Source organism: Anarrhichthys ocellatus, unplaced genomic scaffold (assembly GCF_004355925.1).
Source record: "Anarrhichthys ocellatus isolate YVR2014 unplaced genomic scaffold, GSC_Weel_1.0 scaffold595, whole genome shotgun sequence".
NCBI classification, from domain to species: domain Eukaryota; kingdom Metazoa; phylum Chordata; class Actinopteri; order Perciformes; family Anarhichadidae; genus Anarrhichthys; species Anarrhichthys ocellatus.
In genome coordinates this window covers 1-16,017 of record NW_022280569.1, presented here as the reverse complement: position 1 = coordinate 16,017, position 16,017 = coordinate 1, and the positions used below count along the sequence as shown (strand labels likewise).

The window sequence follows — 16,017 nt, the reverse complement described above, 5'->3', positions numbered from 1 at the left end:
TCCCTGATGAGAGGGGCATCCAAAATGTATCAAGCTGGGACCCAGGATCTTTCTTCTGGACCGTAGCCCTCCCAGTCGACCAGGTATTGCAGGCCTCTCCCACGGCGGTGGGAACGAAGCAGGCGGCGAACCGTGTAGGTAAGCCCTCCATCGATGAATCGAGGTGGTGGCGGAGGCTGTACAGCAGGAACCAGTGGGCACTCTCGAACTGGCTTCAACTTGGAGACGTGGAATGACGGGTGGACCCGCATGGTCCGGGGCAGCTTGAGCCTCACTGCTGCTGGATTGATGACCTTCAGGATCTTGAATGGCCCAATGAACCTGGGTGCCAACTTCTTAGACTCTACCCGCAAGGGTAGGTCCTGGGTCGATAGCCACACCTTCTGACCAGCCTGGTAGATGGGGGCTTTGGAGCGATGCCGGTTGGCCACTGTGGAGTACCGGTTGGCTGATCGGAGGAGCGCAACTCTGGCCTCGGTCCAGGTACGGCGGACGAAGGCTTGGGCAGAGGGGCAGGAAACCTCTTTCTCCAGGGCCGAAAACAGTGGTGGTTGAAAACCGTAGGCGCACTGAAACGGGGACATTCCAGTGGCAGAGCTGGTCAGGGTGTTGTGGGCGTACTCCACCCACAGGAGCTGCTGGGACCAGGACGATGGATGCTTGGAGACCAAGCACCGTAGAGACATCTCAATCTCCTGGTTCTTGCGCTCAGTCTGGCCGTTAGATTGCGGGTGGTATCCAGATGACAGGCTGGCTGTGGCCCCGATGAGTGTGCAGAACTCCCTCCAGAACACGGATGTAAACTGAGGTCCCCGGTCAGAAACCACGTCAGTGGGGAGACCATGGAGCCGGAAGACATGCAGCAGGACCAGCTCAGCAGTCTCTTTAGCCGAGGGGAGCTTGAGCAAGGGTACAAAGTGGGCCATCTTGCTGAACTGATCTACCACTGTCAGGATGGTGGTATGTTTGTTGGACAGTGGTAGACCGGTAACAAAGTCCAAGGAGATGTGGGACCAGGGCCGATGGGGCACAGACAGAGGTTGCAGGAAACCAGCGGGAGCCTGGTGGGATGGTTTGTGCTGGTTGCAGACAGGACAGGCACTGACGAACTCCCGGGTGTCTTTCTCCAGAGTAGCCCACCAGAACCTCTGCCGCAGAGCATCCCTGGTACGCTGGCTCCCGGGGTGGCAAGTGAGTTTGGAGCTGTGGGCCCACTGGAGGACGTCGGACCTCAGGGTCTGAGGGACGAACAGGCGGGCAGGAGCTAGGACCGGGCTGGTCCTCCAGGGCGGCCTTGACTCTCTCCTCTACCTCCCAGGTGACTGAAGCAACCAAGACAGGGGCAGAAAGGATATTGTCTTTGCAAGGGGTGGAATCACCCTTATCAACAAACTGGCGGGACAGGGCGTCAGGCTTGACGTTGCGGGTACCGGGCCGGTAACAGAGGGAAAAGTTGAATCGGGTAAAAAAACAGGGACCATGTGGCTTGCCGAGAGTTCAGTCTCTTGGCAGACTGAATGTACTCGAGGTTCTTGTGATCAGTCCATACCAAAAAGGGCAGGCTGGTCCCCTCAAGCCAGTGACGCCACTCCTCAAGGGCCAGCTTAACAGCTAGCAGCTCTCGGTTACCAATGTCATAGTTCCTTTCAGCAGGTGAGAGCCGCCTAGAAAAGAAGGCACGGGGTGGAGTTTCAGGTCGCTGGCAGCCCGCTGGGATAGGATGGCCCCCACCCCAACATCGGAGGCATCCACCTCCACAACTAACTGTCTCTCTGGGTCAGGGACTTGGAGGATAGGGGCAGAGGTAAACCGGGCCTTAAGGTTCTGGAAGGCCTCCTCAGCCGAGGGTGACCACTGGAACAGCACTTTGGATGAGGTAAGGGCCGTGAGTGGGGCAGCCACGGTGCTATAGCCACGGATGAACCTCCGGTAGAAGTTAGCAAACCCCAGGAATCGTTGCAGCTGTTTACGTGAGTCAGGGACGGGCCAGGACGTAACAGCTAACACCTTGGCTGGATCCATCTGCACAATCCCCTGTCCCACGATGTACCCCAGGAAGGAGACAGATGAGGCGTGGAATTCACACTTCTCTGCCTTAACGAACATTCTTTAGGAGGCGTTGAAGGACTGCTTGGACATGGTGAATGTGCTCCTCTTGGGACCTGGAGAAAATCAGAATGTCGTCAAGGTAGACGAACACCTGTTTGTTTAACATGTCTCTCAGCACATCATTCACCAGGGCCTGGAAGACAGCTGGGGCATTGGTGAGACCGAAGGGCATGACCAGGTATTCATAATGTCCAGTGGGGGTGTTGAAAGCCGTCTTCCACTCGTCACCCTCTCGGATCCGGACCAAATGATAGGCGTTACGCAGGTCGAGCTTGGTGAAGATGGTAGCCCCCCGCAGCAACTCAAAGGCAGAAGAGATGAGTGGGAGTGGGTAGCGGTTTTTGATGGTAATGTCGTTGAGGCCCCTGTAGTCAATGCAAGGCCTCAGTGACTTGTCCTTCTTTCCCACGAAGAAGAACCCCGCACCAGCAGGTGAAGAAGAGGGACGGATGATCCCAGCAGCTAGAGAGGAATTTATGTATGCCTTCATGGTCTCTCTTTCAGGTGCAGATAAGGAATACAGGCGACCCCTGGGTGGAGTGGTACCTGGTTGCAGGTCAATGGCGCAATCGTAGGGGCGATGTGGAGGCAGAGATGAGACCCTGACCTTACTGAATACCTCCCGATAGTCATGGTATTCAGTAGGCACCCCTGACAGGTCCGAACCAGAGCTGGAACAGACTGACTGCCGGGGTGCAGCAGCTTGTTTCAGGCAAATCAGGTGACAGGATGAGCTCCACCCCAGGATGGCTCCTGTGGCCCAGTCTATGTGGGGGTTATGGCGGTGGAGCCAGGAGTAACCCAGGATTAATGGATGCTGGGGTGACCGCAGGATAAGAAACCGGATAGTCTCATGGTGGTTACCAGACAGGAGCATACGGATTGGCATGGTCTGGTGAGTCACTCTCCCCAGTAGGTGGCCATCTAGGGTGCTGGCAGGAATAGGGCATGGCAGAGGTACCCGGATGATACCCAGCTGACGGGCTAGGTCCTAATCAATGATGCTTTCGTCAGTGCCAGAATCAATGAGCGTAGTGAGGGTCTGGGATCCGTTCGCGAGCAGAAGCTGAACGTGGCAAAGGGGTCTTTGGTTGGGAGAGAGTCTTGTGGTTCGGCTCACCAGTACCTCCCCTACTACTGGCGAGCCATGCCTTTTGCTGGGCACCGGGACATAAAGTGACCAGCCTGGCCACAGTACAGGCAAAGATTTCCCCGGTGGCGACGCTCACGCTCCTCTGGAGTGAAACTGGTGCGCCCCACCTGCATGGGTTCAACGCCCCCAGGTTGAGGCCCTGGGATGATGCTGGTAGCTGCTGGAGGACCTCGAGGCCAGGTGGAAGACTAGCGATCTGTCTCTCCCTTGCGTCGCTCCTGTCGCCTTGCCTGGATGCATCTGTCCACTAGGGAAGTCAGTTCAATTAACCCATCCAGGTTGGCATTTAAATCAAAAGAAATCAGTTCATCTTCAATATACCCAGCGAGTCCAGCCAAAAAAACCTCACACTGTCCTCACACTGTGCACACTGGGCATAGTCAGCAACTGTCCGGTCTCCTTGACGCAGTTCCACAAGTCCCCCGGCAGGATCAGGACCCTTGGAGACCGCCCCGAACACCTTGCGTAGCTCCGCAGAAAAAGCCAGGAACGAAGAGCAGGCTGGCGTGCGCCTCTCCCATTCAGCGGTGCCCCAGAGTTGTGCTCTGCCTGTCAGGTGGTTGATTGTGAAGGCTACTTTAGCTTCCTCCAAGGCAAACGTGTAGGGCTGCAGGGAAAACAAGATGGAGCAGTTGGTGACGAATGGGTTGCAGCCCTCAGGTTTTCCAGCATAGCGCTCTGGGGTTCCCACACGGGGCTCGTGTGCTGGAGCAGGCGTCGGAGGGGCAGGAGGCGAAGCTGAGACTATATGCTGGGTCAGGGCTGCCGTTAGTTGTTGGACCTGAGTGGCTAACGCAGCCATAGCCTGCTCCTGTGCTGCTGCTGACTGACGTGTCTCAGTGGCGATGTTGGTCATCAGTGCCTCATGCTGCTGGAGAGCCCCCTCAATCCTCTCAAAACGGCTCACTGGTGCAGGGGTGTGTGCTGGGTCCATGACTGGCCAGATTGTAATGTAACGGGTTGTATATGGACCCAAATGCAACACAGGATTCCAGAGATCTTTGGCTTTTATTGCTAACTTCAAATATAGCAGGCAGAGTTCAAACAGGGTCAGGATCAGAAGGCTGGTGGGTTTACCGGGAGTCAGGCAAGGCGGGTAAAACAGGGGCAGGCAGGGTTTCCAGATACGGCAGGCAGAGTTAATCAAGATCAGGATCAGAAGGCGGGTGGGTTTACCGGGAGTCAGGCAAGGCGGGTAGAACAGGGGCAGGTAGGATTGGTAACAGGAGAGCAGTCTGTGAGAGTGTGCTGGAGAGTCTGGCATAGAACCGAAGAACAATCTGGCAAATGTGTCTGGGAGGCAGGAGTCTATATAGGGGCTTGATTACTGATCAGAGGCAGGTGAGTGAACAGGTGAAGGGAGTTTAGACTAATGAGGAGGGAGTGACTGACAATAAGAGTGAGGAGGGTGTGGAGCTGAACTGTGACATGCCCTGTGTCATCTAAAAGTGAGTGGATTACCCTCCTCTGCCCACTCTTCTTCTCCAGGCCGAAGAAGAAGTTAGAGGGAGTGTCCATCTCTGTGATGGTCTGGAATCGGGACCGGACCAGTGCACCCTGAACTTTAACGTCTAACAGGTCGGCCAAAGCCATTTTTTTTATGTTGAGGACTTCAATATGTCCTTGATCTCCTGTGGACTCGCTTAAACTCTCTAGTTCCACTATATCAGTCTCCAGGTCCTTCACAGATCTGGTGATGTCTCGGGTGACGTTGAGGGTGTGCTGCTGGCAAAGGAGCCTAATCTCAATCTTACCATGGTCCCACCACTGCCTAAGACTGCTAAAATCGCCTTCCTCTGCCTAAAAACACCCCAGAAATAAATAAGGACCTCTCTAAAATTCTTATCAAAGGTTAAGACTGAATTAAAATGCCAGTACGCACTTTTAGGCAAAATGTTCCGAATGAACTCATTACATAAAAGCAACGAATGATCCGTAAAACCAGCAGGTACAATACTACACATTTTAAAAATATTAAAATGGTGCTTAAAAACATAAATACGGTCTAACCTGGCTGAGGAGATCGTACCCTCTCTGAGGTGAGACCATGTGTACTGTCGGCAGTCTGCATGCATCCTTCTCCACACATCCATCAGGCCATGAGAATGGACCAGCTGCCGCAGAGCGTGCTGTGAAGCTGGATGTGGCTCTGCGTGGTTGCGGTCTACAGCCGCATCTTCAGTACAGTTAAATTCCCCCACCAAGAATAAAAAAATCCTCCGAGGCACAGCCATTTAAAACATCATTAACTTTTTGTAAAAACAGCTTCCTCTCCGCACCGATTGTTGGAGCATACACATTGATACAAACAGCAGTAAAACGGTCAAACCGTGCCTTAACTAAAAACAACCTCCCCTTGATGTTGTTTGACCTCCAGTGAGACTGGAGTAAAGGACCTGGAGAAGAGGAAGCCCACTCCTCCGCTGAGGTTTGTGTTGTGACTTAAGAGGACTTCCCCTCCCCACTCCCTCCTCCAGTCTGCCTCATTGGTGCTGTCGCTGTGTGTTTCTTGTAGGAAGAGAACATCAATACCTTTCATTTTCTTAAGTTCATAAATAGATGCTTTCTTCTTAACATCTCTGGCTCCATTGACATTCAAGCTTCCTACTTTTTTCCTACTTTTTCTCAATCCATTGAGAATAAAAAAATAAAAACAACAATAAAAACCAAAAAATTAATTAAAACACACATTGGAGTTTTCGTCATGACCATCGTTAATTGTTTTTTTTTAACTTTCAGCACAAGTTTTCTCAGTCTAAAAACCTCCTGATTAGTAAAACCAGACTCATCCCTCTGGCTCATGTGGAATCTGGCTGAGTTATAAAATAAAGCCAGATCTGGGAAAAACTCTTGCATTTTTACATTTCTCTTATTTTTTTACTTTTTGCAAAAAGGTTTGTATAGCTTCTGCAGTGTGGAGCTTTTCCTTCTGGCTATTAGTTAAATTAAAACTCTGGCCATCGCTGCTGTCTGACACACAGTCCTCACTCTCTGCCTGCCCCCTGCCTGTCTCCTTGTTCTTCCCAATCTTACTGGCTTTAGCCTCACTGCCTGTGTTTTGTTTCTTTTTTTTTCTCTTAGTTGCAGATTTTGGCTCCCCTGCTTCCTCCTCTACCATCTCAGCCTCTTCCACCTGCTCCTCCCCTGTATTCAGTTCTCCACCCGCCTGTACTTCTTCCTGTACTTCTTCCACCTCACCTGCCTCCTGTGTTCCACTAACCTGCTCAGTGATGTCTACAGGTTTCTCACTACATCCACTTTCACCCGTTTCCTTTCCTTCTTCTCCATCCTCACCTCCCACCTTACCCAAAGCCTCTCCCTCACTGTCCTGGACACTCTCACCCTGTAGGCCAGGCACAGCAGCGGCACGGCGCGGCCTGCGGAACCGCAAAAGGCCGCTGTAAACTCTGGAATAAAAGATGGCATTCAAATAATGTTCATGCTCTGTTCGAAGCCTCCGACTGACCTACTATTCATAGTATTCATAATCAGTATGAGAGTAGATCGAGTATGTCCTGTGTTCCCACCTCAGAGCATGTGGATGTCGTGAATGCAAGAATCTTCCCGGATGTGGACTGGATTAGCAAAGAATTTAGAGTCTAAATTCTAAATTGAGAGTGCTCAGGTTCGGTGCTCAGGCTCGGTGCTCAGGCGTGTGTAACACACTTCGGGTTACCACCGTGGGGTTCGTGAGCGCAATGACTCAGATGACACTCAGATACAGTTTCTTAACTTCTTTATTCACCTCGGTTCAGACTTTCTCCGGCCGTGCAATCTCCGACTGCGCCCGCCGTCTGCTCTGTGGTTTGTCTGTCGTCTTGTCAGCAGCACTCCCAGCCTGTGGCTCTGCTCTCCTGCAGCACTCTCACCCTCTGTCACTGTTTGTGTTTTAATAGCAGAGAGACACACCACGATTGACTACAGGTGAGGCTAATTAAGCCTCTTACCGGCACCGTTCCCTGAACCACTCCCCCCCCACTCTGTCCCCTCTGCAGCTGCGTCCAACCACGCCCAGCCACCACAGTGTGATGCTCAGGTTCGGTGCTCAAGTTTGGCTCCGGGGATGAATTAAATTGAGGAGAATAAAGAACGTCCCGCAGGGCTCCATACTCGGACATTTATCTTTTTCCACCCAGTGAGATGTGTGCTTGAAACACAGCTACAGTCAATTAACATTGATCTTTTTTTTCTACGGAGGACTGCATGGGTGTGTGTGAGAGTGTGTGTGTGTGTGCATCGCTGGTGTGCATATGGAGGGTGATCCATTGGCTTTGTTATTACAAAATCACATAACAACATACCCAGTTGGGTTCAGCATGACGATCAGTGCCATTTTCCATATCTGTAACCTCGAAAGAATTTATTAAAAACAGCGTCCAATCAGCCTCTGAACATTCGTCACTACTGTCATTCATCAATGGAGCTGGATGCTCACACTCACCACCAGCCATTGAAGATGATAATTAACACAACATTAAAATCCATTCATATTCTCCATAAACAAGCCCTAAAAACACTTGATAAAAAACCCAAAAGTCACCATCACTGCAATATTCTCACCAAACACCATATCCTGAGTTGGGTGAACATCATTAAATTTACTGATGTGTGTCTGGTTTTTAAAATTTTACATGGTTTGGCCCCGCCTCCACTTAGTGATTTTATTAAACAAAGCAATCAAAGCAGCAGACTCCCTAGATCTGCTTCAAGAGGTGATTGTGTAATTCCACATAGGTCAAGCTCGTTTAGTAAATCTACATTCTCTGTGAAGGCAGCTCACTCGTGGAATGCTCTGCCGCCACACATACGCACACAAAACACGTACAAAACATTCAAGCATAACTTCAAGGAATGGCTTGTTGCCAATCAGGTGTGCAAGCATTGATGTACTGTCTGTCCTGCCTGCTTGTTTCACCTATATGTGCATTTGTCTTTATTCAGTGTTGCTATTTTCCATTTTGATGTGTATGTTATGTGCTTCAGTGTTGTACTGTATATGTGCTTGTACTGTAGGTGGGTTTGTTCTGCGTGACGCATGCTGCAGCCTGTTATGTCTGCTCTGCTTTAATGTCGTACACTTTTCCTTTGTATTGGTTTTGTCTATACGTTGCTGTCCGTTTGTCTATGAATTTTAATTCCGTTTCCATTTGAGACTTTGTTATTTTAGGCTGCCTTGAAACATCTGGCCGGGGACAGCAGATGTAAACTAGCCTCTCTGGCTAACTCTGGCTCACTTACAGTTCAGCTGTTGATTAGTGTGCATTGTCCCTGAAAAATAAATAGATAAATAAACAGACTGTGACATGTTGATGAATGTCACAGGGCATAAAATCAACTCACAAGCTTATTCTTATTAAATGGCACCGTAGGTGTATGTGAAGCAGCTTGTATATTGGCGACTGTGGGTCAGTGTTAGAGCAAGGCCATCCTTCAGAGGATCGGTGATTCGATTCCTGGCTCCGCTAGTCCATGTCGATGTGTCCTTGGGCACTTAACCCTAAATTGCTCCCGTAGCTGTGCCTACGTTGTGTGAATGGTTATGAATGTTACATTCAGTTGAGGAGAATGTAACATGCATAACCTTGCACGGTAGCCCCTGCCATCAGTGTATGAATGGGTGAATGATGACATGTGGAGTTAAAGTTATACCATTTATATTGGAAAAATGTAGTTAGGTTTGGGTAAAATCAATATCGCAATCATAAAGGTGACATATAGAAGGAAAAAGCAGGTTTCCATGGTTTTTCAACAGGAGTAAGTTTCCCTGGTGTGTCTAGAGTAACCGTCTTCTACTTGATGCTGGATATAACATCTTATGGGGTTCATGTGCAGTAGAATCACCTCCAGCTAAGTGGCCATGAAGCACTACTGAATCTACCTCACTGTGATTATTATTGAGGACCTAACGCGGCAGATCAAACATGTTCTGTTGTTGGCTGTAGGAATGTATTGTATTACTTTCATACTGTATTTAGACAAAGTTATTGGACAGCTTTGAAGTAAGAGAACAATCACCGGTATGATTTATCCTTGGTAACCGGAGATATTGCTTATGTATTGGTACAAAATTGAGGTACATTATGTACAAATGTTTGAAATGGCACACAGCCTATCATTGAGTCTAGTTTATATACACATTAATTCTAATCCTGATTTCCATTTCATTCATGATATGATAAACACATGGAACAGGAAAAAACCTGGATATTTATTAAATCATAACTGTTTCTAAAGCTTTCTGATCATCTGCGTGCAGTATAAAACAGATTTGAGTTGATGGAGATACCTCAAAAGTTGATAGTCTATACGGTTTGGATGCTGGATGTCTGAAATGCATATAGCTTCTCCATCGAATCAATGGGAATGTGATGGAAAACACGAACGACTAAACGATTAATGCGCCGCATTTTCTTTTATTTCACTGTGCTTCGTTACTGGCACACCTGAGAAAAAGGTCCGTTTTAAGTCCCAATTAAAGAGTCAATTTAAGTCATATAACAATTCAAGACCAACAATATATAGGCGCACAACACATTTACATACACAAAAATACTTCTAAAAATGGGTATTTATTACTTTCAAATACATGTCATATTTTTAAAAAAAAAACATTTTTTTGAAAAAAAAATTTCAAAAAAAAAAAAATGTAAAACTCAAAGATTTAATCAAGATCTGAATCTGTATTATTTGAGGAGACAAACAATACAGTGCTGTAGCAGTCATTTCATTTCACCACCATCTCATCATTTTGTGCTTTTTGTATGACTTTCCATTTGTGCCCAATGAATCGTAGACACAGTGAGAGTATTAAACTCTTTCGTCGCCTCTGGTGTTATTTCACATCCATGGCAAAAGGACAGTGCCGACATGACTGTCCCTGAAGACTGCAGGCACCAGGTTTGAAAGCGACAAGGTCCGATGGAATTAGAGGGTGAGCACGTACAGTACGGACTAATGCACGCACACACACACACTAATTCACAGCCACACATCAACGGTCGCTGAACGTTTCCCCTGACACCTCCACACCTCTCTGTGCTGTACGGCCCGGGTCAGCAAAAGGTGGAGCAGAGGGCGCGGCTCCAAACCAGGTTCTATGATAATCCAGGCAAGCAGACTGCAGTAAAAAACACACACGCACACACACCAGACACTGTTGAAATCCGACACCTGCTGTGTAGCTGGCCCCGCCATTACTTTGCTGAGTAATATGACATTTAAGCCTTAATCTCCATATGTGTCTGTGGTTGGGTTTGTTTCCTTTCTGCATCTGAGTCTCCCATAGGCGCAGCTCGGCCTGGAAAGCTCATATTGCATCATACATGTCTGTGATCACACATGTCTGTGATCACACGTCCCCATCCCTGAAGCTGGAGGTTTAGCGCAGTGAGATGCTTCGTTATGTTGCACATAAAGCCAGCTCACATCGCCACTTTTCGTCCCGGAGCTCTGTGGTGTGGCGGGCCAATTATGATAAACATATGATATTTTCTGGCGGGCCGTCGTACCGAGGGCCGGATACATGCTGACAATTTAATGACAAGTCTCTAAATGTGTTGATTCTTACGACGCGTTTCATCTGGGTTATTTTGTCCAGGGCCCAGTTCAGAGTCTGCATGTTTCCTTTTTAAATATTTCTCCATCGCTGTTCATCTTGTCACCTCAACCTCTCCCATCATTTAGTTCTGTCTTAAATTAACACGGTCATTACTGCGCTACCTACTGCCACCCACTGGCATGGAAGAGTATTTATTACTCAGCCAGCCACTATATTGCAGCTCAGACGCTCAACAATGGCAAAGTATTTGCAGCAACTAAATAATATCTTATTGACTAATTAAGTGAAATTCGACATTTTCCCACGGCACACCTGACGATCTCTCACGGCACACTGGTGTGCCGTGAGAATCACTGAAATAGACAATGCAATAACCTTCCAGCTGCTGCACAAGTAACATGCTACCCACATAATGTCTACCTCATCATGATGATGCCGCCCAACCCATGCAGGCGTTAAACAAGTCACACATCCTCTTTCATCCTAAAGGATCTTATTGCAGTTCTGACATGGATTTTCTCTTTTTGCTGGTGTAAAATCAGCTGACACGGTTTATAAACCTGCTGTTAGCTTAAAGGAAAGCTCACTGTACAGTTAACTTACTTTACCATTTTAATGCCCAACAAAAAATGATCGGCAACTGTTAAAAAATGTTAACGCGTTATAGTTTCACCCACCTTATGCTCCATTCTCATCACGCCTCACGAAAACAGTTAATTACCGGCCACACTGTCCAAGTTTACAAGCACATTAATATTCCACTATCATTCAGAAAATGACAATTTTCAGAGTTCAATACAGGTCATGTAAACAGCATATTCTCTTTGGATGTTCTATCTCGACCAACGGCCTTTTGAACACAGACCAACTACCGACAGTTTGCAGAGATGGCCGCCCATAAAGAAAAGCCCACTTCCAGCATTGGTTGGAAGTACAAACACACCTTCTTTAAACAGGTTTTGGGATCCATCCATCCATCCATTTTCCACCGCTTATCCGGGGTCGGGTCGCGGTGGCAGCAGGTCAAGCAGGCCGACCCAGACCTCCCTCTCACCGGCAACATGTTCCAGCTCATTCTGGGGGATCCCGAGGCGTTCCCAGGCCAGCTGGGAGATGTAATCTCTCCAGCGTGTTCTGGGTCTTCCCCGGGGTCTCTTCCCAGTTGGACGTGCCTGGAAAACCTCCAGTGGGAGGCGTCCAGGAGGCATCCTAATTAGATGCCCGAACCACCTCAGCTGACTCCTTTCGACGCGAAGGAGTAGCGGCTCTACTCCAAGCTCCCTCCTGATGACTGAGCTCCTTACCCTATCTCTAAGGCTGAGCCCGGCCACCCTACGGAGGAAACTCATTTCGGCCGCTTGTAGCCGCGACCTTGTCCTTTCGGTCATGACCCAGAGTTCGTGACCATAGGTGAGGGTAGGAACGTAGACCGAGTGGTAAATTGAGAGCTTTGCCTTCCGGCTCAGCTCCCTCTTCACCAAGACGGTCCGGTGCAGCGCCTGCTTTACTGCTGCAGCTGCACCGATCCGTCTGTCGATCTCCCGCTCCATCTTACCCTCACTCGTGAACAAGACCCCGAGATACTTGAACTCCTTCGCTTGAGGTAGGCACTCCGTCCCCACCTGGAGGGAGCAATCCACCGGTTTCCGGCAGAGAACCATGGCCTCAGATTTGGAGGTGCTAACTCTCATCCCCGCCGCTTCACACTCGGCTGCAAACCGCCCCAGTGAATGCTGGAGGTCGCAATCCGAGGAGGCTAACAGGACCACATCATCTGCAAATAGCAGAGAAGCGATCCCGAGACCCCCGAGACTGACGTTCTCCGCCCCCAGGCTGCGCCTAGATATCCTGTCCATGAAAATCACAAACAGGACCGGTGACAAAGGGCAGCCCTGGCGGAGGCCAACACCCACCGGGAACGTGTCTGACTTATTGCCGAGAATGCGGACACAGCTCCTACTGCAGCCGTACAGAGACCGGATCGCCCGTTGTAACGGGTCCGGCACCCCATACTCCCGCAGCACCCCCCACAAGACCCCCCGAGGGACCCGGTCGAAAGCCTTCTCCAAGTCCACAAAGCACATGTAGACTGGTTGGGCAAACTCCCAGAACCCCTCCAGTAGTCTTGCGAGGGTAAAGAGCTGGTCCACTGTTCCACGGCCGGGACGGAATCCGCACTGCTCCTCTTGAATCTGAGGTTCGACAAGCGGTCGGAGCCTCCTTTCCAGCACCCTGGCATAAGCCTTCCTCGGGAGGCTGAGTAGTGTGATACCCCGGTAATTCGAGCACACTCTCCGGTCCCCCTTTTTGAAGATGGGAACCACCACCCCGGTCTGCCATTCCATGGGCACTGATCCCGACCCCCATGCGACATTGAAGAGGCGTGTCAGCCAGGACAGCCCAACCATGTCCAGCACCTTCAGCATCTCAGGGCGGATCTCATCCACCCCCGGCGCCTTGCCACCAAGGAGCTTTTTGACTACCTCGGCGACCTCTGCCAGGGATATGAGTGAGCCTCCCCCTAGGTCCTCAGGCGCTGTCTCCTCTGCAGAGGACATGTTGGTCGGGTTTAGGAGTTCCTCAAAGTGCTCTTTCCACCGCCCGACGATGTCCTCCGTCCGGGTTAGCAGTTCCCCCCCCCCTGCTGAGAACAGCCTGGGGTAAGCCCTGCTTTCCCTTTCTGAGCCGTCGGATGGTTTGCCAGATGGTTTGCCAACCGAAAGTCCTTCTCCATGGCCTCCCCAAACTCCTCCCATGCCCGAGTTTTAGCATTCGCGACCACCGCCGCTGCAGCCCTTCTGGCCTGCCGGTACCTGTCAGCTGCTTCAGGAGACCCCTGGGCCAACCAGGCCTTGAAGGTCTCCTTCTTCAGCTTGACGGCTTCCCTCACCTCCGGTGTCCACCACCGGGTTCTCGGGTTGCCACCACGACAGGCACCGATGACCTTCCGGCCACAGCTCCTAGCGGCCGCGTCCACAATAGAGGTTTTGAACATGGTCCACTCGGATTCCGTGTCCCCAACCTCCCTCGGGATGTGTGAGAAGTTCTTCCGGAGGTGGGAGTTAAAGACCTCCCGGACAGGGTCCTCCGCCAGAAACATTCCCAGTTCACCCTCACTACACATTTGGGTTTGCCGGGTCTTTCCAACTGGTTCCCCTGCCATCTGATCCAACTCACCACCAGGTGGTGATCAGTTGACAGCTCTGCTCCTCTCTTCACCCGAGTGTCCAAGACATACGGCCGCAGATCAAATGATAACAAATGATTACAAAGTCGATCATTGATCTCCGGCCTAAGGTGTTCTGGTACCAGGTACACTTATGAGCCACCTTATGTTCGAACATAGTGTTCGTTATGGCCAAACCATGGCAAGCACAGAAGTCCAATAACGAAACACCATTCGGGTTCAGATCGGGCAAGCCGTTCCTCCCAATCACCCCCCGCCAGGTTTCTCCGTCATCGCCCACGTGAGCGTTGAAGTCCCCCAGGAGAACTATGGAGTCGGTAGGCGGCGCCCTTTCCAGGACCCCTCCCACCGACTCCAAGAAGGCCGGATACTCTGAACTGCTGTTTGGTGCATAAGCACAAACCACAGTCAGAGCCTTGCTCCCCGCAACCCGAAGGCGCATGGAGGCGACCCTCTCGCTCTCCGGGGAGAACTCCAACACAGCGGCGCTCAGCCGGGGGCTCGTGAGTATCCCCACTCCCGCCCGGCGCCTCTCACCCTGGGCAACTCCGGAAAAGGACAAAGTCCAACCCCTCTCCAGGAGCTTGGTTCCAGAGCCAACGCTGTGTGTGGAGGTGAGTCCAACTATTTCTAGCTGGTATCGCTCCACCTCCTGCACCAGCTCCGGCTCTTTCCCCGCTAGCGAGGTGACGTTCCACGTCCCTAGAGCTAGACTATGCCGCCGGCGATCGGCATGCCCGGGCCTCCCGCCCGACCCGCCGCCCGGTCTGCATAGCACCCGACCCCGATGCTTGTCCCTGCGGGTGGTGGGTCCACAGGGTGGCTGCTCCATGGTGTTTATTCGGGCTGAGCCCGGCCACCAGACGCTCGCCTACGAGCTCCCCTCCTGGGTCTGGCTCCGGGAGGGTGCCCCGGTTTCCCTGGTCCGGGCGAGGTGGCTGTAGTCCGTGGGCTGACTATCATAGGGGTTGTTTTGAACCGCTCTTAGTCTGGGCTCTCCCCTGAAACCTGTTTGCCTTGGGAGACCCTACCAGAGGCTAATGCCCCGGACAACATAGCTCCCAGGATCACTGAGCCACTCAAACTCCTCCACCACGATAAGGTGGCGATTCACGGAGGAGCAGGTTTTGGGATATGAACACAAAATCGGTTGAAGGTAATGAATGAGGGAGGCTGCGTTTGCACAGTTGAACAGGCGGCCATCGGTTACGTTAATCAGAGTTTGTGCGATCAGACGATCGAGGCGTGGCAATATTGGAGCCCACATCTTGTAAAATGCACTGTATCTTGTCCAGCTGATATGTGAATGTGTGACCTTTGTTGAGGCAGAATTCTCTGGCCAAGCCTATAGCTGATGACAGCTCATCTGTACTTCCTAAGGCATGAATCCTAACATGAATAATAGAGGAATATTCACCGTCATTGGCCATGTGAGCAGCTTAGGAGGAATAGTGTCTTTTTAAAAATAAAACAGCATTTTTGGTGCACGTAAACGTAGCTAGTTCACATGTATGTACAGTTTCAGGGAGAAAGTATTTCCTGTATTTTTAAAATATAGAAATACAGAACTCTAAAATATTTGAGAGAAAATATGAAACCATGTCTCTTAGGTCCAGCAAATAAAATGACACATTAGCATATTGTTTTTCTATCGTGCTTCCTTGTTGAAGAAAACTATCAAGCCGTAATCACGCCAAACTGTGCGATAAAGTAAAGTGAAGAAATAATCATGGATAAGACTTTATATACATTTGGATCAGCATGTTTCTCCAGCCGGTTCATTACACTGAAAGGGAAGCAGTGTGATTCTACATCTCCATCATCTGACCGGGTTGCTCTCCTGCATAATGTTCTCCTTTCCCCGTCTGGATTATTTTTCGTGCTGGTGGGATTCCTTAACAGGAAATGATGCGATATGAAGTGACAGAGATCACCCAACACCCCCCCATCATCATCCACTCCAACACACACACACACACACACACACACACACACACACACACACACACA

General features: G+C 50.2%; 1 pseudogene; it reads right to left on the bottom strand.

Moving 5' to 3' along the window:
* Positions 1 to 870: 870 nt before the first annotated feature.
* On the bottom strand, positions 871 to 7,595 carry LOC116376772 (uncharacterized; annotated as a pseudogene).
* Between the last annotated feature and the right edge of the window lie 8,422 nt (positions 7,596 to 16,017).